Here is a 24,517-nt window from a genome sequence, read left to right as displayed (position 1 = left end):
CCCGAGCGTGTTGTCATTAATGTCCCGAAGGCATAGGTATTATTGTAATGAAGGCGTTGTTATTAATGTCCCGAACGTGTTGCCATTAATGTCCTGAAGGAGATGCCAGTAATGTCCCGAAGGAGATGTCAGGAATATCCTGAAGGCGTTGTCAAACAAACATTTTGGAATGACTTCCGGATAAAACGTGAAATGACTGTTAATTGGCCAGAATGAAGGCCGCCTCGAAAAGTCAAGATTGTTTGAATGTCTTGCTTCAGTAAATGCTTGTACGCCACTTTTAGCGTAGGCTTAGACCCATTACGAGTTCGCCCGGGGCTTCTCAGATTGTACCCATGGGGGGATTCGATCTCAGACCTTCGCTTACCACATAAATAGTTTGCTTTCGTCAACATTCAATGTCTGCCCACAGCCTCACTCATTCACCCACCCAATTGCTCACAAGCCAAATCACTAACTCAGCCACCCTTCCTACCACCCAGCCCCCAACCTTCTCTTACTCCCAGCATTCACTCACACAATTCCCTGTCGTATCAGCTACGACATTAACAGCGTGTATCCGTCGGAGTTGTGTTCCCTGTTTTTGCAGGATTATAAACACTTAAATGTTTGATCTGCCGGTTGCTTCTCTCGGCAATTATACCGAGCGTCTATTTGAAATGTCAGTACAATTTCAAATATTTTTGGGCATGTCACTCCTTTCAGAAACTCTGGCCCCAGACTTTGATACTCTGGCATTTGATTTGATAATCTAGCAATCCACAGATTTGATACTCTGGCTTTCCCCTGGTTTGATACTCTGGCTTTCCCCCGGTTTGATACTCTGGCTTTCCCCTTATTTTCACTGGCTGTTTCACCTGTTGTCTTACCATGCTGCCACTCCCACCTTATCACACATCAGTACGAAGTGTGTTGTGGGTGGGGAATGCCATTCTGCGGATCCAAAACGGATATTCCGCGTGACGAGCGAAAGCTTTAGATCCCAAATTACCCTACCACCCAACAATGTCGTAAGTTTGAATAACGGCTTGCACTTAACAATAGTAATTCCATAACATAATGTTGACATATATTCAAGTTCTGATACGATATCTTCAACCTGTCGATGAAGATGATTAACCAGAGTGTGCGACACACAAATATAGATACTGGCCCCAAACGAGTGTTCATAAATCCTCCAGGTATCAATGATGTAACCATCCATGTCATGTCCAGGTTTTAGGATAACCATTGTTGTCCATAAAATGGCTCTACAGCTCAGTGAATGTACGCGAGAAAGTAGCCTCTTCCAGGCGGACATACTAATCAATCATAGGATGAGATGCAAGTGGCGATAAAATGGCTCTGTTTGGACATCCTGATAAATGTTTTCGAATAAAATACGAAAATATTCAATCAAACAGCCATTGACCGCACTAAATTGACTCCGCTTGTCTGAAGCTATGCAACTTAGTTACGTATTGGTTCAATGATATTCCCAAGATTGCCCTAACAGCACAACTGACTGCGTAAAAGCCGTCTAAATATGAAACTAATCGCCACGGATATTGCCCAGACGTCGAGACGTACAAATATCTCTACCAGCGCGCGTTAGCGGAGTTCTCGCTAAGGTCCCGTGTACGCCGCGATCTCGTGATCAGCTGACGGATGCGCTGCAATCAGTTCTAAACTGCCATAACGCGCTCTTCTTATGATATGATCACTTGTCGATTTAATGCAATCAAACACCGCTTCATCCTCCACGCTGCTCGTGTGTTAATCCACGAGGAACGGAGCTTCCACGGGGTGCAAAGTGAGACCAGTCCAAGGATCCAGCATTCGTTGCAGCCTCATTTTCTCACCGTTAATCCTGTTTGTTCCACTCTCATTCCGATGAGAGAAGCTATCTTAAGCTGGTGCTGACAACCTTTGTATGAGTGTTTATATATACACGCGAACAACTTCATATTTCTTGACATTTGGAATTTTATATGACCTCAGATGGAATACGAAATGGCTTATATTTTGATGGACATTAAACCAAAAATATTATAACACAGTTGAGAACTGTCGTGAACCTTATAAAGATGTAATATTAAAACGTCTGAATTACTGTCGTCAGGAACATGAATCTCTCAACAACATCATGAGGGTGTACATATCAAGTCGAAATGATCTTCCATAATGAGTGGTTTTTTTCCATTATAGTTGTGATATTTGCTACTGTAGCATTTCCTCTGATGATTCTTTAACCTTTCCCCTGATGTGATTCTCTAGCCCTATACTCTTTTGCCTTCACTCTAGACTTGTTAGTGTAGCCTTCCCCCGATTTGATATTGTAAGCCTTTCCTGATTTGATACTCGACAGTCTTTCCCCTAATTTGATACCCTGCAGTCTTTCCCCTGGACTTCATACTCTTTAGCTTTTCCCTGATTTGAACCTTTATTCTTTCACCTTTTTGGATACTCTATAGGCTTCCCTTCTGATTTGATACTCCTATATAGCCTTTCCCCTGAAGTTGACACTCTACGCATTATCTGTGTAAACAAACAAGCCTTTAGCCTGAACTTGATACTGATATTCTGGCTTTCCCCTCGAGTTTATACTCTGGCAATCCCCCAGATTTGAAACTGTTACTGCTGGCAGTAGTGAAAGGAATGGGCATGTTCAGTCTTACCACTATAAGTTGTGACTTTGAAAAGGTCAAGACTGATCGTGACAAGGGTTTTCTTGTTTGAGAGCTGTCAGAAGCTTTTGAGCGGAGTTCTTCATGTTGTGTGTAAATGACTGTGCATTTTTATGGGTTGTTGTTGTCGTTTATCCTTTGCTTGGGGTGGGTGTGTACAGCTGAATTTACACAGGGTTAGACACGTGACTTCTATGGATAGGCTTTGTCACCTATATTTCCATGGCCATCGGTCTTGGGCGCGTTGACAATTACACAGACAATCAGATTGTGACACACTGAAAGAGACAGGGACTGAGAATTGCCGAGAGACGCAGACAATCCGATAGAAATAGGCAAAACAGACAGTGACAGACAGAAAGAGACCGTCAGGTGGAGATAGTAAAAGATAGATACAGACAACTAGAGACCAGGTAGGCAGAAAACGACATACCAGATATAAAAGGACAGGCAGACAGAAAGATAGACAGAAAAAAGAGAAACAGATAAAAAAAAAACAGAAAAAGAGAATAAGAGTGAGTGAATGAAAAATCGTTGTCAGGGACAGCACACAGAAGCTGACACAGACGGACGGGACAAGACGAATAGACAAGACCAAACTGACAACCACCTTCAGCCAGACGACAGAGAGAGAATGGCCATAATCAGGGTGGTATCCGATACAGACACATATACAATCAAATGCAGACACAAAAGACAGTCAGTCCGACAGATAATTATACAGTGAATCACAATCAAGATGAGACAAACAATCAGACATGCAAAAAGAGAAATATCCAGGTAGTCCGTTGTAACAGACAGCGACAATCGTTGAAACAGACACCCAGATAGTTTATCAAACACTGTTGGATAGAAGCTGCACAGAATAACCTAATGAAGCATATTATTACGTAAAGAAAACAGACACAGAAAGAGGCAAACAGACGCTCAAAAAAGATAAGACACACAGAACGAACCAAACAGACACAGGAAGAGGCAACCAGACACAGAAGGAAGCAAACAGACACAGAAGGAAGCAAACAGAAACAGAAACAAGCTAACAGACACAGGAAGAGGCAGACATAGAACGAGGCAAACAAACACAGAAGGAAGCACACATATACAGAAGGAAGCAACCAGACACAGAAGGAAGCAAACAGACAGAAGGAAGCAAACAGAAACAAGCTTACAGACAGAAGGAAGACGCAGACATAGAACGAAGCAAACAAACACAGAAGGAAGCACACATATACAGAAGGAAGCAATCAGACACAGAAGGAAGCAAACAGAAACAGAAACAAGCTAACAGACACAGGAAGAGGCAGACATAGAACGAAGCAAACAAACACAGAAGGAAGCACACATATACAGAAGGAAGCAATCAGACACAGAAGGAACCAAACAGACACGGAAGGAAGCAAACAGATGGAAGGAAGCAAACAGAAACAGAAACAAGCTAACAGACACAGGAAGAGACAGACATAGAACGAAGCAAACAAACACAGAAGGAAGCACACATATACAGAAGGAAGCAATCAGAAACAGAAAGAAGCAAACAGACACGGAGGAGGCAAACAGACACAGAAGGAGGCAAACAGACACAGGAAGAAGCAAACAAAGAAGGAAAAAACAGACAGAGGGAAGCAAACAGACACAGGAAGAAGCAACCAGACACAGAATGAAGCAGACACAGGAAAGAAGCAAACAAACTCAGAAGGAAGCAAACAGACACGGAAGGAAGCAAACAGACACGGAAGGAAGCAAACAGACACAGAAGGAAGCAAACTGATTTACAGACATTCTGACAGACGGTCATCCAGATGCAATATGCACCAGACGCTGTAAAATAGTCAACACTGTGTCCATAGCGGTGTCAGGAAAGAAAATGTTCGACTTGAAAAAAAATGGATTCTTCACGCTAACTGGCTCACACCACTTAGCGATTACATGGGGGACATTTTCTCACAATCTCTTTAAGACGTCGACCGGAGAATGTTAGAAGTTACCGGCAAATATAACAGGTCGCACAATGCCGCTTTGTGTACGATCATTTGAAAAAACTATACAATGCTCATGACTGTAATTACAGTCCAGATGATAGGGCTTTCTTGTAGAGTCGTGTTTGTTGGAAATGGAGGCTAGTTTAGAAGGATTTATGCTTTTAATGGATGCTTATTTCGCTGATATGATCTAGTGGGTGTTTCGCTTTGCAACCAAATTCTCTCCTACATCAACGCTCGTTAAGCAGGTAGAGCGGTGGACACAATACAAGCAATGAACGCGCTTGTTGAGAGAGCCCACGACACCACGCATGAAGCGACCGCCCTAACAACTGGTGACAGGGGGGAAATAATCATCGTATTGCGAGTGTTCCACTTGTTGAAATGCGAGGATTAATGGCAGTGCTGGGGTATGAGTTATAATTCTGAAACTTGTGGTTATCTTCAAGTTGGTGCAGTCGTGGTTATTGTATTTGTGGCCTATTGCCGACGCAGGCTATAGTTTTCTATCCAGTGGAAGAGCGATTCAATTGAGCGCTTCCTTTCAACTGACTAGCTAACGTCACACTGCTATCACCCCAGCAGTCTAAATACAACACTATACTGTCAAATAACCACCCTAGCAAATAGAACGAGACTTTGAAATTGTGCGAGAAAAGCGTGTCACGTGTCCCTCAGACAGATCCAAAGGGCCATGACCCTAAATACCCTTTGCGCATGCGCAATATTGAGACTGACAGTTATGGCGTTTGATTATGTAATCGTTTGCCAGCGTAAACAGAGAGTCGGCCTTCCAATGTGAATCTCACCATACTGAAGGCGCGGCGCGTCGCCCGTTGCAATCAAAACTGATGCGACGATAAGGTGTACTCGTCACAGACTAAAGACCTATCGCAACTGTTACATGTAAAGGGGAATAAACAATAGAAATAATAATGTGTGTAAATGTACCATATAGCTTGAATGTGTGAGTTTAGCCTAGTTTTGACAACTGACGAGACAGCATGAGACCTGTCTAGGGCTTGGGGTTGATAGCCGACACGGGTTTGTCTGACAAGCGGTCCTTTCCCTCAAGGCGTGATTACGTTATGGGGGCTTTCTGAATACAAGGAGCTCTTCGGTTGGATCTTCTCTTGTCAAATTCCGTTCGCCTGTGTCATGAACACTTTTTAGCCCAACTGGCTGCATTCCAAAGAATATAATCCTATATATGACTAAATAACATGGGTGAGGTTCAGCGTGACCGGCACACTCTCCCACCCCACCCCCCACCGCCACCCCCGGGCCTGGCGTATCGATCCCTGGGGCTGGGAAATACAGACTACCTCTCTGGGTCAAGACGCCCTGTCTCTGACTGGCGAGGCAACCTGCCTTCGTGTTTTGTTGTCGGTTATGTAACCGTACGGCTCAGCAGCGGCACAGCTATGATGTAATACGAAAAAAACCAGGACAATTGGCTACCTACCCGCCATCTTCCTTGATTGCAGTCTTACGGTAAAGTATATCCACCTATATGAAATATCCTGAATATAGAGCGGCGTGGTTTGAATAACACACACCGCTCTACTCCCAAACACAATCTGTATACAGCGTCACACTCCCAATGCTCAGTGCATCGAAAGCAGGTTTGCAGAGGTCATATGCAAATTAGCGGGTCATCTGCACGCAACATGCACGGCTAGCATGTATGGTACGTATCTTCATGTGCAGCTACGAGCATGGGTTGTTGTCTTGTGACGTCATCCTGTTTCAATCTCACGCGACGCAACATACATGGCCAAATGCAGGTGATTTAACAACTGCATGTCATTTGGACTATCATGCATGGGAACTTTCCACCACGGCCCTGATACGTCGACTTTAGGATGCGATTTTTCTGTCTTATCAATCCTAACTACATTTTAGCAGCTGCAGCAGGTTTTAAAAAAATAACTTGGAGTCAGGAACTATCGATTTAAAGATGTTTGTACAATAACACGATGACATTTCGCCGTTCATGGCAGAGCGGCGAGCGTGGGCTTATCGGGGGATGATGCGTGACGATACCTACACAAGCACCCACAGTTCGATGTCATTGATCGGAGATATTGATTTTTAGATGTTTCGACTTTCCCGATCAGCTGACTGCTACGTGGGTGGTCTCCCTTTGGTGTAGAGCTCTCTAGATTAGAGAAAAACACTTATTCTGACATCAGGTCTATATTTGGTGCGAATTTCGATTTTGCCAACGCATCAGCTAAGGTGAAGGCTTTTGTTAAGGTGTCTTAAACGGAAGTGATTTGACGGGGACAATATATTAGCATTGAATTAGATCTAAATATAGGATCCGCTCTCTGGCATGGATCGGAGCGTCTATTTGTGTCTACACTCGCAATCTAAGTGGGCATGAATGACGACAGCGGCGACTCCGTGAGTGAAGCAATGTATCGCGGTCACCACCTCGGGGACGATATAAGGATATAGGCCTAGTACTATGGGCTGATTTCGGTGTCAGGAATGTATGATGATCATACTAAACTACTACCACTACTACTAGCGATAATAACAATAATGATAATATATCAGAATAATGCTTCTACTACTACTACTACTACTACTACTACTACTACTACTACTACTACTATCACTACTACTACTACTACTACTGCTGCTATTGATGCTGACCCTTGAAGATCGGGTTGGACTTGGTGTTCAGAAAGCCATGCTCGTCGTAAGAGGCGACTGATGTGATCGGGTTGTCAGGCTCGCTGACTTGGGTGATGCATGTCGTCATATCCCAATTGCGTGGCTCGTTGCTGATATCAATCACTGGATTATCTGGTCCAGACGCGATTATTTACAGACCGCCGTCATACAGCTGGATTACTACAACTACTCACCGCTACTATAACAAACTTGCTACATGGCTACTAAATTACGGATACTATAATGTCCAAGTACATCTACTACTTACAATCTTTAAGCCGACGGAGATGCGATTGATGATGATGGTGGAGACGATGACGACTGTGTCACTAATCCGGCTACAACAGATGAAGTGATGATGTCGGTGATGATGACAAAAGTTATCACTTATATGATGACAGTGACTGTGATGATAATATAAGTTATCTCTTGTGTGATGACGACGGCGATGAAGACGGTGACAATGAAGTTGATGATCTAAGTTATCACTTATATGATGACGAGGATGATAATGACGACGACGAGGGTGACAATGACTGACGATAATGATGTAAGTTGTTTATATCATGACGACGAAGATGATGATGAGAACGACGGAGACGTCGATGATGATGATTATGAAGTAAATTATCACTTATTTGATGATGAGGAGGAAGGTAACGACGTTGATGATGCTATGCGATCACTTGTGTGATACCGGTAATGGTGACGGCGATTGAATATTCTTCAGGTGGTCACTCATGAACTGAGCTTATGAAAGTAAGGGCATACCTTGTCGTTCAGGTGACTTCTTTTTAGGGTAACTTTTGTTTGCTAATTTTGCTGACCGTGTGAGTTAAGCAATATCACATAGTACTACACCTGGTACGCAGGTCTGAATGTATCATGATTTGTCTTTACCCGTGTTTAACACAGCGAAAGTCTCATGAGCATATTCGCCATTTTATCCAAAGCTCAAAACACTTTTTCCGGACTGAAGTTGCAGTAAGAACATATCCGACCATGATGAACCTTTGCAGCCATGATTGAGTGAGCAGTTCAATTACCAGTACCAAAGTGTCACAGCTGTTTTTCATGAAAGCTAATGCCACATATGCACATATACCCCTGATCAGGGCTGGTAACGGTTTAGCTGTAGCCCTCTGGTGGAAGGTGTAAACAGTCCGGAATCAGACAGGTAGAGACGTGAGTAAGTCACCATGTCGGTGACTGTCCTAGTTTGGGGCCAGGGCAAGCAGCGCCCCCTGTTCTTTAATCAGGGAGGTTCACTTCCCTCCAGTCGCACTCTGGATCTGGGCGATCATGCGCAAGTCTCCATTTTGGGATTAACACTATCTTTGATCTACGGTCGCTCTCACGGTGAAGGATTGGATGGAAAAATAAGAGATTTGGGGTTTGAAATAATCAGTAATGATAGCAACTAGGGTATAAAGACATACGGTATTGACGAACTGGTAATTTGGGGGTGGGAATGTACAGCGGAGTTAAGGGTATTGTTGGGAATAAGAAAACGATAATTATCTTAAGAGGGATGTTTTATGGACAGGCTGAGCAGGGTGGTTCTATTTAATGCAACGAATGTGATGAGGTGGCGTCAAAGCCTAGGCCGGGTGGGGTGGAAAAGTTTAGAATGAGGTTGAATATATTTGGTATTGTGGAACAGTTTAGGGTGGGGTGGACTATTGTTGGGTTGAGTGGAACAGTTTAGGGTGGGGCAGTACAGTTCAGGGTGGGATGGAACAGTTCAGGGTGGGGTGGAACAGTTTAGGAAGGAGTGGAACAGTTTAGGAAGGGGTGGAACAGTTTAGGAAGGGTGGAACAGTTAAGCGTGGGATGGAACAGCTTAGAGAGGGGTGGACCAGTTTAGGGAGGGGTGGAACAGTTTAGGGTGGGGTGGAACAGTTCAGGGGGGTGGAACAGTTTCGGATGGGGTGGAACAGTTTAGGGTGGGGTGGAACAGTTTCGGGTGGGGTGGAACAGTTTCGGGATGGAGTAGAACAGTTTAGGGTGGGGTGGAACAGTTTAGGGAGGGGTGGAACAGTTTAGGGTGGGGTAGAACAGTTCAGGGGGGTGGAACAGTTTCGGGTGGGGTGGAACAGTTAAGGGTCGGGTGGAACAATTAAGGGTGGAGTGGAACAGTTAAGGGTCGGTTGGAACAGTTAAGGGTGGGGTGGAACAGTTAAGGGTCGGGTGGAACAGTTAAGGGTGGGGTGGAACAATTAAGGGTGGAGTGGAACAGTTAAGGGTCGGGTGGAATAGTTAAGGGTCGGGTGGAACAGTTAAGGGTCGGGTGGAACAGTTAAGGGTGGGGTGGAACAATTAAGGGTGGAGTGGAACAGTTAAGGGTCGGGTGGAATAGTTAAGGGTCGGGTGGAACAGTTAAGGGTCGGGTGGAACAGTTAAGGGTGGGGTGGAACAATTAAGGGTGGAGTGGAACAGTTAAGGGTCGGATGGAACAGTTAAGGGTCGGGTGGAATATAGTTGGATGGAGCGGGACAATTTAGGGTGGGGTGGAATATAGTTCGGTTGTGTTGAACAGTTTTTGGGGGTGTGAAATGTTGATGGGTCTGGTGGAACAGTTAAAATTGTGGTTGAACACTAACAAATGTTCGTATTCTGTGAAATGAAGGTAACTAGGAGACTGGCCCATGCATGTATTTCATACGTTATCCATTATTCCTTTTCAGGTGTGAAAATGGATGGAGAAGAGACCTTCACCCGTCTTAATCAAGATGGAGAACCGACCTTCATCCGCTCTGACTACAAATAAAGCCCTACTAATCAAAGAGAGAGAAGCGACATTCACCCCAAGATAGAGAAGGTATCTATGCCCTATCGTATCGAAGATGATGAAGCGACCTTCACCCCGATTGGCAAGAGATGGAGAAGCGACCTTCACCCCGATTGGCCAGAGATGGAGAAGCGACCTTCACCCCGATTGGCCAGAGATGGAGAAGCGACCTTCACCCTGATTGGCCAGAGATGGAGAAGTGACCTTCACCCTATCCTTTCCATAACAGAGAGGCAACCTTTGACCTAGCTGATTCAAGATGGAGAAAAACACAAGAAAAGGTAATTTTGTGATTTAGAATGGACCTTGCGCTTTAAAATTTGTGCTTTGGATATTGTACTCTCATGTGTTGTGTATCACACGCTTTCATCAATGCTACAAAAATCTAGCTCGAGATGTCTTAAGCCTCGCCTTCAAAACGTTCCATTTCTGACCTGAACGAAAACATCAAACGCTTTCCTATTTTTTTTTACAACAGGTATTTTTTCAAAATTTCCTGCAAACAAATGTATGGTTTTTTCGTAAAACCTGATGCAAAATGAAAAATTAAAATCCCTGCGAGTCTCCAATGATCGTCAAATATCTGGTGGTCTGTTTCGTTACTTTAAACAGTCAGGTCTAAGAAACGAGTATATAGTGAATTACTGGATTATTTTACCGAAAGAGTGGCCTGACAGTTTAGTACGCCATCAACGCCGATGACGTGACCGTTGTTCTCACTATCGATCACAAGGTGTCCTTTGTTACCCCGCTATCCCTCTGTCACTCACCCTCTCACTCGTTTCACTCACTCATTCGCTACTCACCCACTTACTCACGAACCTTCGCAGTCGCACAGATATCAACTCACACGTTCACACGATGACACCCACTCACCCACGCACGTATAAAGTGTTCCTCTAGTCTTCGGCTGACTCAGTGTAACCGACTGTACTCCGTTGTAGCCGGCGGCGCTCCCTGACCATGTCGCAAATAAAATCACGTTGTTGAACTTTAACGTGACAGGACTGGCATAATAGTCTTTAGTTTATTGCGAGCATCTTCAGTGTTCAACTCAGGGTAGGAACCAGATCAGCTGTTTATATCATCGTTACGCTGGCATGAGTCTTTTGTACAGCCAGAATGTATAGCATTCGCCTGTTAACTCCCTTTATCTCGAACTCAGGAGCACAGCTGTTAACTCCCTTTATCTCGAACACAGGCGCACATGTTAGTTGGTTGGTGTTTGTTTAACGCCGCACTCGCCAATATTCCAGCTATATGACGACAGTCTGTAAATAATCGGTTGAGTAAAAGCGAGATATGCACACTGAAAGAGAAATGGACATGGAGACCATGGAGTAAGTATTTAAATCACACGGCCTGTAAACATGCGATTCTGGACCAAGGGAACCAGTGACTGAAAGCATGAGCATCGACCAACACCATTTTAGAACAATGAACAGCTAGGTCACCTACCCTTACAACCCGATCCATTTTCACAACTCTTACCTCAAACATAGGTGACAAGAAACAAAGTATATGCGGATTACCCTGAGTGTTCATGTATTTATTTAACATCGGTATCAACGTCTGCATCAACGTCTTTTGTAAGTTAGCGGGGATATCTTCGTGATACGTGTTTAAACTTCTGTCTCATTGGCATAGGTGTATAAATCATCCTCGACTTTGGTTTTAACGACGGTATAAGTAATCGGTGTTTAAACTTCTGCCTGATTGACATCGGTGTATAAATCAACCTCGACCTTGGTTTTACCGACGGTATAAATAATCGGTGTTTAAACGTCGGTATCAAGGTCGTCGTTAACAAAACTCAATGAGCGTCATTGGTGTTTAAATGTCGACATTCAGATCGTTTATGTTAAACTTCGACATCAACGTCATCGGTATTTCAAATTTGACATCAAGGTCGTCGTTTAGAAACTTCTGCTTCAACGTTATCCATGTTTACATCAAGGTCATCGTTTATAAACTTCGGCATCAACGTCATCGGTGTTTAAACGTCGGTATCAACATCAATGTCGTAAGGGGAAAATCATTGGCATAGATATGGACGCAACAACGCTTGTCGCGCTGGGCATTCCCCCACATCAATCTGACACACACATGATATACTCTTTAGACCGGCGCTAGACCAAGTTACTCACTCACCACATGCTTGGTACCTCACACCGATGTACACCCTTACTACGTCACGCTAACAGCTCTGTATCGCGGCTTCCATTACTGTTTAATATGGGCTGTATCATCGGTCCAACCATGGTATAGGGACAGGGATACACTGTTATACATAAAAGCGCAGAGTGGCAGACATCGATGGCGGTTTCGACACCAGGCGCCTGCGCCGTTCCAGCTGCATTAGGAATCCATTAAGTTCCTCAGAAGTCTTTACCATAACGCATGGGATGAGTGCGGTCTTTCAGTTAGCATGTCGACAGGTTCACGCCGTGCGCTGAATCGCCTCTTTATGCTTTGGAACATTTTATTTAGATAGTTACATAAATTATTACCTAGATCGCAACATAGAGCTGGTCGTTATCACACTTACATGGCAGTTTGCTTCAAGCCTGACAGGATACACGTTGTGTGGAATCCTCCCCACGTTCACATCGTTCAGCCGATTCCTCTGCCTTGACACAGGAGAACAATGAAGGCCTTTGTCGTGTTATGATCTCACAGAAGTGACGTTAAACATCACATATTTCAGGAGTATCATTTTGTTGATAAAGATGTTTTAGTATGTGATTTATTGTACAAGTTGGGCCTGTCGGGATTCAAGGTTACATTTGGTCCCCACCAACCTATGCCAGAGGTAAGATGTGACCTAATGGATCCGTGGCGGGGTCGGTGACACTTCAGTGTATTCGTACCCCGACTGGGATTTTATCAAGAGAAAGAAATTGTCAAAAACGCTTTAAATAAATATGTATGCTTCAGAATGTTCAAAATAAAGAAATCGTCAGTCACAAAAAATACGTTGTTCCAAGATGTTATGTAAAAAACCGAAGTAAGAAGCAAGAAACGTGAAGTAAATGTCATTTTAGTCAGTTGAGGTGCAAATGAAGCTACAGTATTATTTACAACATTAAACCAACAGATATGCTACATGAAGTATAATCAGTTGGGGATACCGGTCAGCAGAAATCCCCATCACCCAAGTCTCACACAGGTCACAATGTATGCCCTGGTACCGCCATGTTGTCAACCATTCATCGTGCTATCAACCACTTGTTTGTAAATGGCCTAGACTCGAAAACGTTTTGTTTTAGAAATACTGTATTTTTTCTAGTAAGCGCCCTGGCGCTAATTCTTTCAACAACCTGAAGTGCTTATGCGGGACCCTTCGATTCGAAGCTTTCATTTGTTCCAGGGAGGAGTAATTTAATGTAACATACCAGGCGCTTACTGTGTTGTACCTTGCTTCGTACCCGGCGCCTATTGGAGGCCGGCACCTATTAGATAAAATACGATATAACTGGAAGAATGCTACGGCGTACCAAGAACACTCTAATATTCTTCTTCATCCGGGAAGCAAATCACATCCCTGTAGATCTGACACCTGACGTGTATGTGTTTTGGGTTTTCGTCCTGAAGATAGTCACGTGGTTAAATCCAAACAGATTTGTTTCCCGGATGTTTAATCTGGAAGCAGGCCTTACAAGGAGCTTAACTCCCCGAACTGTTGGCCTATCTTCTTTAAAGGTTGTAATCACAGCAAGTAAACTGGAGCATTGTCTCTTTGTAATTACGGTAAATATTTATCGCTAGATCTACATCGTACAAGAGAGTTACCAGATGATCGAAAAGCTATACAGTGGGACATTAGTCTGGACGCTTTAACTGGGAACAGTACCGTCCGAATTAACGAGGTTTCATTATATGAAGGAATGTATTGCTAGTGAATTCCACTTCTACCAAAAGTCTGCACTTAGCAATATTCCAGGTATAGAACGGCCGTCTGTACATAATTGAGTCTGGACCAGACATTCCAGTGATTGACCATCGATCTACGCAATTGGGATACGATGACATGCATCAACCAAGTCAACGAGCCTGACCACCCGATCCCGTTGCATTGGTTGATGAAGCACAATTCTAACCCGGATCTTCACGGATAGAGTGAAGAGTGAACGACCTTGATAACGCTGCCAAGTGGCCCGGATCATGACCCCACTTTTGATGCAACGAATGTTTGATGTTTCAAACCAAATGTTATTTGCGCCACGCTTGGCACGAGTCTGTTTGGAGACGGATAGCCAAATGTAGTCGAGTCCCGTTTCGTCCTGATAAAAAACATTTTACTGACACCACGCCGAAGGTTTCACAAACGTGGTGACGACCTGCGACGTATCGGGCTACCATCCCAACATCAAGGTGACACGCCGTGATATAACTGAAATACTGTTCAAAGTGCAGTTAAACCTCTTTTCCTCACTCACTCTCTGTTGAACAGTTCAGAATGCTTTGAGTTTGGTGGGGTAGCTTAGTGGTTTTAGCGTTCGTTTGTTCGTAATGTTAAATGCCCGGGTTCGTTTCCCCACATGGATACAATGTGTGGACCCCATGTTTGGTGTCTGTCCCCCGTCATGATATTGCTGGAATACTGCTTAATGCGGCATAAAAACGAACTCTCTCGTTTTATGTTTTAAGAATGGATCAAGGACAAAACGGCCCAAACAAAAGACATTACAAGTTCCATGACAATGATGGCGTTATGAATGTATTACCTAAACTACCAAGAGTGACACCATATGTTCTGTCATGTTGGATGAAGAATAGTCACGTGCCACAGAATGACGCCATGGACCTAACCTTCGGTATTGCGCGTTCATCTGTCAGCACGTTATAACGGGGGCATTAGGGATTCCGTTGTAAGATATGATCAACTGTTTGACGTGCTAAAAGCACCGTCACTCTTTGAGAGTGTCTGTCGTGTCATAAACACATCAATAACACTGTAACCGTTGGTTTAGATGTGCATCGCACCATTTAACGAAAGCAACGAGATGCTTATCATTCAACAATAGCTTGTTTTCAGTCTCAATGAGAGAGGTTTGGAGAAGCCGTATTGTTGGTGCCAATCTGTAAAGTTCCGTGTTAGAATTGGTCTTCAGCATCCCAAACTTGTCTCCATCTGTAAACATCCTTATATTGGTCTTTTTCATCACTCATGATATCAATCACTGGGTTGTCTGGCCCAGACTCAATTATTTACAGACCTTCGTCATATAGCTAGATATTACTGAGAGCCACAAACAAACAAAGCTGCTGTCTAGTTGGCCGTGAAAGGCACCAGCTGTAAATAGGACAGAGTTGTGTGGTGGAAGATCTAAGACGGGGTATTAGGTTACTTACAGCCACATACTTTCTTCGATTTTTACAGAAGTATACAAGTGTGTTCTAGAAACCGCAGTCCATTGAGCATCACCCCAGGGACAATATACGGATGCATGGTCTCTGTTCGCACTCAATAAACGGTTGTAGTGCGAATCCAATCTCACGTGCCACTCTGCGATAAATCATGTATTACACACTATGTTGTATGGAGGTTCGCTTAGTTGATTACACCAGTGAGTTGATGAAGATGTACCGCAGATGATGATGCAACGTCACACCAGCTGGCCTCGAAGGTGGCAATGGGGAAATAGTGGTTAATTGATCGCTACCCGTGAAGATCCGTGTTAGAATAAGTCTTCAGCAACCCATGCTCGCTGTAAACGGCGACTGCTTGTCGTAAGAGGCGACTAACGGGATCGGGCGGTCGGACTCGCTGACTTGCGACGTAAAACAAAAAAACAACTAACATACTTGTTTTCGCTGATCACACCTAAGGCCCGGGTTCGATTCCTAACATGGGTAAATGTGTAAACCTATGTCTGGTGTCCCCTTATACCGGAGTAAAACCTAACTCTCTCTCTCTCATTCTGGTTGTATGTAGTTTAACCCCGCACTACTCCAGCTATATAAAGACGATCTGTCAATAATCAATTCTGGACCCGACAATCCAGTGATTGACATCATGAGTATCGATCGATTGGGATACGATGACATGCATCAACCAAGTCAGCGTGCCTAACCCCCCGATCCCCGGAGTCGCCTCTCATGACAAACATGGGTTCCTGAAGACCCATTCTAACCGTTTTTTTCACGGGAGATTTGATATTGTAAATGGGTTGAAACTTGTATCTTCTAGAAACGAGAGTAATACAAGAATAGGGTTTATTCATAACATTGTCACATGAGATATCTGAATATATTATTTTTATTATCATTTTGATATGTACTTATATTGGAATATGGTTGAATAACAACTTGTAATGTACAGTTATGTACGTGTTACTGAAAGTAAGATCAATATCTGGAAGTGGCATTTTTTTAAAGCTGTAGTGTCAGACATGTGGATCTCAACTTCTTTATTCTCTAAACGTCGTATTGTAAGAATTTTACACAATGACAGCATTGTGCCATTAGTTTTGAATATAATTTGAGAAAAATTGCTCGTTCAATTCCTGTGTTTTTTTATCTTTTTATCTAAGACCAAATTTTGTCATTTTCTTTTACCGTTTGCACTTAATCCTAATTCCCAGTAAGACATGTTCAATTTATTTACTATAACACGACTTTGGATGCCTACCGTACTCGCGGGAGACGTGCTGTTGTCGCCAAATAAAATAACCCATGCGTCGTGTAGAAGTGTGAATTGAAAAAAGAAGAAGATTTAATTCCTGAAAAAGTACCTTCGTATTTGCGTTTACTGAATGTGAGAGCATTGTGGGCTTCTTGTGATTTTTAATATATTTAAACACTTCTTGTTTTTAGGACTAATATTTTTTACCACTTCCAGGGAGATTTTTGTTCACAATTATCCGCCCAATTCAATCTAATATTGGAAGTGTGACAGGTTGCTATGACATGTTCAGTACTTAGATTTTAAGACCGAGTCTGTTTTTTTTTCATGGTTGTGTTAATGTCTAATTTGTATCTTACAAGTATAAATCCTGAAAAACTAGAATCGACAAATGTGTGCCATGAAAGTGCTGACACATTGATGTTCAGAATTTTGTTTTGTCGTTCATGGCACCAATGATTCCGTTTTCGTTTTTTTATCTGTTATGTGTCTGGCTTTTTTGTCCGTCTGGTGCTGCTCCGCCCAGACATGCCGCGCTTGGTCACGTTTACATGTCCAGAACAATCTGTCATCAGAACGAGGCCAGGTCAAAGGTTAAGGTCATGGCACAATGACCTTCCCAAAACCCCGAAGAACAAGCACAACGCACCACGGAGACAATACATAATTTTGTAGCTGTCAAATTTGACATTTGGCACTCGACGTTCATCGGCATTTCGGCCTGCTTGTCTTGTAGTGAGAATTGTATTGAAACGAATTCGAAATGAACTAGCCAACGGCTGGCGTTGTGTAAATTACCCCAGTGTTAACGCATAAATCAGGAATTAAACTATTAGATTATGCTAATCTCATACAATGTATTTTGTGGTTTGAGCACGGCATACAGAGTGTGTTTGCTAAGGAGCTTAAGTCCCTTGGCGCGGCATGTTTAGAGCGTAAGAATGAACTAAGAATTACCAGGCCAGCCAATGCAACATTTTGCTTGATGCCATTGTTTGGACTTATTCCATTACACATGTCAATGACAAGACCTAGAACGAGGTCATGCTTAGGAACCGCTTCAGAAGTCTGGTTGGTAATGTTTCCGTGCACGGTTCTACTCTCACGGCGATGTATGGTCAAGGGTCACGGTCGTGATGTGCAACTGTCATGGAGAATTACTGTCATGGAAATTTACCGTCATGACGTGCTATTGTCATGACGTGCTACTGTCACGGAGAATTACTGCCATGACGTGCTACTGTCATGAGGAATTACTGTCATGACGTGCTACTGTCATGAGGAATTACTGTCATGACGTGCTACTGTCATTGAGAATTACTGTCATAACGTGCTACTGTCATGGAGAATTACTGTCATGACGTGCTACTGTCATTGAGAATTACTGTTATGACGTGCTACTGTCATTGAGAATTACTGTCATGACGTGCTACTGTCATGGAGAATTAATGTTATGGAGAACTACTGCCACGGAGAATTACTGTCATGACGTGCTATTATCATGCAGAGTTACTGTGGTGACGTACTACTGCCATGACGTGCAACTGTCACCGAGAATTACTGTCATGACGTGCTACTGTCTTGGAGAATTATTCTTATGGGGAATTACGGCCATGGAGAATTACTGTCATGACGTGCTACTGTCATGGAGAATTACTGTCACGACGTGTTACTGTCATGGAGAATTACTGTCATGACGTGCTACTGTCGTGACGTGTTACTGTCTTGGTGAATTACTGTCATAACGTGTGACTGCCATGACGTGCTACTGTTATGGAGAATTACTGTCATAACGTGTTACTGTCATGGAGAATTACTGTCACGACGTGTTACTGTCATGGAGAATTACTGTCACGACGTGTTACTGTCATGGAGAATTACTGTCATGACGTGCTACTGTCGTGACGTGTTACTGTCTTGGTGAATTACTGTCATAACGTGTGACTGCCATGACGTGCTACTGTTATGGAGAATTACTGTCATAACGTGTTACTGTCATGGAGAATTACTGTCACGACGTGTTACTGTCAAGGAGAATTACTGTCATGACGTGTTACTGTCATGGAGAATTACTGTCATGACGTGTTACTGTCATGACGTGTTACTGTCTTGGGGAATTGCTGTCATAACTTGCTACTGTCGTGGCGTGTTACTGTCTTGGTGAATTACTGTCATTACGTGTTACTGCTATGACGTGCTACAGTCATGGAGAATTACTGTCATAACGTGTTACTGTCATGAAGAATTACTGTCATGACATGCTAATGTTATGACGTGCTACTGTCATGGAGAATTACTGTCAAGAGGTGCTACTATCGTGAAGAATTACTGTCATTGCGTGCTGCTTTTATAAAGAATTGCCGTCACGACGTGTTACTGTCATGAAGAATTACTGTCATGACGTGTAACTGTCATGGAGATTTACTGTCACGACGTGTTACTGTCATTGAGAATTACTGTCACGACGTGTTACTGTCATGGATAATTACTGTCATGACTTGCTGCTTTTATCGAGAATTGCCGTCAAGACGTGTTACTGTCATGGAGAATTACTGTCACGACGTGTTACTGTAGTGGAGAATTACTGTCATGTCGAGCTGCTTTTATTAAGAATTGCCGTCACGACGTGTTACTGTCGTGGAGAATTAATGTCATGACGTGTAACTGTCATGGAGATTTACAGTCACGACGTGTTACTGTCATGGAGAATTACTATCATGAAGAATTACTGTCATGACGTGTTACTGTTATGGGGAATTAATGTCACGATGTGGTACTGTCACGAAGAAGTACTGTCATGACGTGCTGCTGTTATGGAGAATTACTGTCATGACGTGTTACTGTCATGGAGAATTACTGTCATAACGTGCTGCTGTTATGGAGAATAACTGTCATAACGTGCTACTGTCATGGAGAATTACTGTCACGACGTGTTACTCTCATGGAGAATTACTGTCATAACGTGCTGCTGTTATGGAGAATTACTGTCATGACGTGTGACTGTCATGACGTGTTACTGTCATGAAGAATTACTGTCATGACGTGCTGCTGTTATGGAGAATTAATGTCATGACGTGTTACTGTCATGGAGAATTACTGTCACGATGTGTTACTGTCATGGAGAATTACTATCATGACGTGTTACTGTCATGAAGAATTACTATCATGACGTATTCTTGCCATAGAGAATTGCCATCACGACGTGTTACTGTCATGGAGAATTACTGTCATAACGTGCTGCTGTTATGGAGAATTAATGTCATGACGTGGTACTGTCATGGAGAATCACTGTCATGACGTGTTACTGTCATGGAGAATTACTGTCATGACGTGTTACTGTCATGGAGAATTGCCGTCACGACGTGTTACTGTTATGGACAATTGCCATCACGACGTGTTACTGTCTTGGTGAATTACTGTCATGACGTGCTGCTGTTATGAGGAATTACTGTCGTGACGTGTTACTGTCATGGAGAATTACTGTCGTGACGTGGTGTTGTCGTGACGTGTTACTGTCATGGAGAATTACTGTCATGACATCCTACTGTCATGGAGAATTACTGTCGTGACGTGGTGTTGTCGTGACGTGTTACTGTCATGGAGAATTATTGTCATGACATCCTACTGTCATGGAGAATTACTGTTGTAACACTAATGTCTTGCAAAATTATTCATGACCCGTCGAAAAATAGTCATAACACGCTACTATGGAAACCGGCATGACAGGCGTCTACGTCTATCACTTCATTACTACAATAACAACAATAGCAACAGCTACTATTATTACTACAATTATGTTACTACTATTACTCACTCATTCCCATCTCAACACCCACCCATCCATCCACTCACTCACTCACACTCTCTCGCCTCAACACCCATCCATCCATCCACTCACTCACTCACACACTCTCGCCTCAACACCCATCCATCCATCCACTCACTCACTCACACACTCTCGCCTCAACACCCACCCATCCACTCACTCACTCACACACTCTCGCCTCAACACCCATCCATCCACTCACTCACTCACACACTCTCGCCTCAACACCCACCCATCCACTCACTCACTCACTCACACAATCTCGCCTCAACACCCATCCATCCACTCACTCACTCACACACTCTCGCCTCAACACCCATCCATCCACTCACTCACTCACACACTCTCGCCTCAACACCCATCCATCCACTCACTCACTCACACACTCTCGCCTCAACACCCATCCATCCACTCACTCACTCACTCACACACTCTCGCCTCAACACCCACCCATCCACTCACTCACTCACTCACACACTCTCGCCTCAACACCCACCCATCCACTCACTCTCTCACTCACACACTCTCGCCTCAACACCCATCCATCCACTCACTCACACACTCTCGCCTCAACACCCACCCATCCATCCACTCTCTCACTCACACACTCTCGCCTCAACACCCATCCATCCACTCACTCACTCACACACTCTCTCCTCAACACCATACCATCCACTCACTCACTCACTCACACACTCTCGCCTCAACACCCATCCATCCATCCACTCACTCACTCACACACTCTCGCCTCAACACCCATCCATCCATCCACTCACTCACTCACACACTCTCGCCTCAACACCCATCCATCCATCCACTCACTCACTCACACACTCTCGCCTCAACACCCATCCATCCATCCACTCACTCACTCACACACTCTCGCCTCAACACCCATCCATCCATCCACTCACTCACTCACACACTCTCGCCTCAACACCCACCCATCCACTCACTCACTCACACACTCTCGCCTCAAGACCCACCCATCCATCCACTCACTCACACACTCTCGCCTCAACACCCATCCATCCACTGACTAACTCGCGCTTACCCCAACACCCAACATCCACTCACTCACTCCCACTTACCCCAACAACCACCCAACCACTCACTCACTCCCACTTACCCCAACAACCACCCAACCACTCACTCACTCCCACTTACCCCAACAACCACCCAACCACTCTCTCATTCACACACTCTCGCCTTAACACCTATCCATCAACTCACTCACTCACACACTCTCGCCTCAACACCCATCCATCCACTCACTCACTCACACACTCTCGCCTCAACACCCACCCATCCACTCACTCACTCACTCACACACTCTCGCCTCAACACCCATCCATCCAACCACTCACTCACTCACACACTCTCGCCTCAACACCCACCCATCCACTCACTCACTCACACACTCTCGCCTCAACACCCACCCATCCACTCACTCACTCACACACTCTCGCCTCAACACCCATCCATCCACTCACTCACTCCCGCTTACCCCAACACCCACCCAACCACTCCCGCTTACCCCAACACCCACCCAACCACTCACTCACTCCCGCTTACCCCAACACCCATCCACTCACTCCCGCTTACCCCAACACCCATCCATCCACTCACTCACTCCCGCTTACCCCAACACCCATCCACTCACTCCCGCTTACCCCAACACCCATCCACTCACTCCCGCTTACCCCAACACCCATCCATCCACTCACTCACTCCCGCTTACCCCAACACCCATCCACTCACTCCCGCTTACCCCAACACCCATCCACTCACTCCCGCTTACCCCAACACCCATCCATCCACTCACTCACTCCCGCTTACCCCAACACCCATCCACTCACTCCCGCTTACCCCAACACCCATCCACTCACTCCCGCTTACCCCAACACCCATCCATCCACTCACTCACTCCCGCTTACCCCAACACCCATCCATCCACTCACTCACTCCCGCTTACCCCAACACCCACCCAACCACTCGCCACCTCAGTCGCTAAAACAGCACCTGCCATCCAACCTTGTCACTAGACTAACGCTAAGTCTCTGAAACTATATAATTTTGATGGAAACAAACAACTCCACCTTAACTGAGAAAGAGTCCAAGTGAGATAGGAGATTCCGAATCTGGAGGAAAAGCTTGACTTGCTTTATTTTTGACTAAATCATCACAGTAAGGGCTGGGCTAAAGAGAAAATGATATGCTTCAGGGACTGTGAGAGAGGCTACCTTCGCACCAACCTGATCCGCTCCTTCGCACTCATCACAGAACGCCCCTAAGACCAATAAAACACCGATTCTAAACTTTCAAAAAGCAGTATAACATAACATAAAGCTATGCGATATGAAAAGGGTAAAAAGTGAATTCAAAGGTTCCAATGGAAGAGACACAGCCTTGCTTGTAATACCGCTGAAAGTAACGCACAAGAGTAGCATAACTGACAAGGGCATCGAGCAGCCCCCGTAATAAAGATGAGATGCTGCTGCCCCTTTAAGGGAGGTGGATTCTCTCACAGCCATGTTTAGTTGCGGTTGGAAGAGTTGATACAAGATGATTAAAGGCATTTGACCTATGAGGAGGGCACGCACACCCGGGGTGTTTATAAGCCTCATTAGACCAACATGAAATTTGTTTTTACACCAGAACATTTCCCTTTGTGGTTAATATGGTCTTCGTGATGCTGGGAGTGGTGCCCTCTACACTTCAGGCTCTGCCGATCCCACAGACTGTGGTCGAGTTATTTTAGCTGTTGAGCATATGTTTGTGGTTTTTAAGGAGTGAGACCACCTTTCAACGATGCGCTTTGCATGCTGGGTGAAAACCGCAAATATGTCGTGGGCTAATTAGCACGTGCGCCCTGTTATGACCTGAATACCACAATTATGTATACGCGCTCAAATTACACATAAAACGCTTATCAGGGAGCGCCGGCCTGACAGACCGCCGCTCGAGAAGTGCCAGTGGATTCAGCCCTTTTATAACGCTATTGAAGCAAGAACGGTAACAGCAGACTCCAATATGGGGTGCATCGTCAGTACCTATACCCGGTTTCGAACATAGTCTGTCTGCCAGACAGGCGAACACACGACCCACATGGTTATCCTACCGCCGTTTCTGTTTCTGTATCATTTCTGGTTTTTGAACACGAACGGTCTTGCGGGACAGTTGAACATACGACCCACCACGATATCCTACTGCCGCTTTTGTTCGAGTTGATTAAATACACAACGAGGACACAAACGGAAGTTGTCAAAAGCAGGTGAAATCAACGACGTACATTTAGATCAAGCATGGAATGTCGCTAAATGGTAAAGTTGGGGGGATAGGTAGGGTGTTGGGTTGCCTTGTTCAAAGGCTGTACTGAATGGGGTGTCCACTGTGAAAAGTAATTATATCCTTATAACAGGCAAGTCTAGATACGTGAACGGTCTAAGGACGCCAGTCTCTAAAAGGAACATCTATATGTAATCAAGAAATTAGGATTCAAACTGATAATTATTGCGTTAGAGACTTGTGAAAGTCCAGGTGTTGGAGGAGGGTGTACCGTCATTCTGACACTACGTTATATTTTACAGTGGTATTCCATGGCACTTGTTCAGTGAGTGGTTCGGTGGCTGGGTTGTTGGGTTGTTGTTTGGGATATCACCATGTCAGTCCGTCCGTCCGTCTGTCTGTCCTAGGCTTTTTCCGTTTCCGGAGCAGAACTCCAACACCGTTGACTATTTCAGGATTATACTTGTAAGATCAGTCTAGTGGTGAACTAGTGCCTTTTGCTGATTTAGGATTTTTATTTGTTTTACTTTGTTATCCTTTCATGACGACAAGGCGGGCTTATACTGAAAACCAGAATAGTCCTCGTTTCCGGCGCAGAACTCCCAAACAGTGGAATATTTCTGGATGAAACTTTCTGGATTCCGGATATTGAAA

The 24,517-nt window shown here is 44.4% G+C and overlaps 2 long non-coding RNA genes across 2 annotated transcripts in view; one reads left to right on the top strand and one right to left on the bottom strand.

The window, feature by feature from the left end:
- Nucleotides 1-6,257, bottom strand: part of LOC139458325 (uncharacterized) — a 139,926-nt gene extending 133,669 nt beyond the window's left edge. Inside the window, exon 1 of the long non-coding RNA XR_011652660.1 lies at nucleotides 6,111-6,257. This is a non-coding gene — a long non-coding RNA (uncharacterized lncRNA). The remainder of the gene's footprint in view (nucleotides 1-6,110) is intronic.
- The window catches only part of LOC139458326 (uncharacterized), a 131,861-nt gene that overhangs the window by 101,920 nt on the left and 5,424 nt on the right, over nucleotides 1-24,517 (top strand). Inside the window, exon 5 of the long non-coding RNA XR_011652661.1 lies at nucleotides 10,018-10,402. This is a non-coding gene — a long non-coding RNA (uncharacterized lncRNA). The remainder of the gene's footprint in view (nucleotides 1-10,017; nucleotides 10,403-24,517) is intronic.

Source organism: Haliotis cracherodii, unplaced genomic scaffold, assembly GCF_022045235.1.
Source record: "Haliotis cracherodii isolate W230 unplaced genomic scaffold, xgHalCrac1.p SCAF_12, whole genome shotgun sequence".
Taxonomy (NCBI): domain Eukaryota; kingdom Metazoa; phylum Mollusca; class Gastropoda; order Lepetellida; family Haliotidae; genus Haliotis; species Haliotis cracherodii.
The sequence above is the reverse complement of the archived record's forward strand: the minus strand, read 5'-3'. Positions and strand labels throughout refer to the sequence as shown.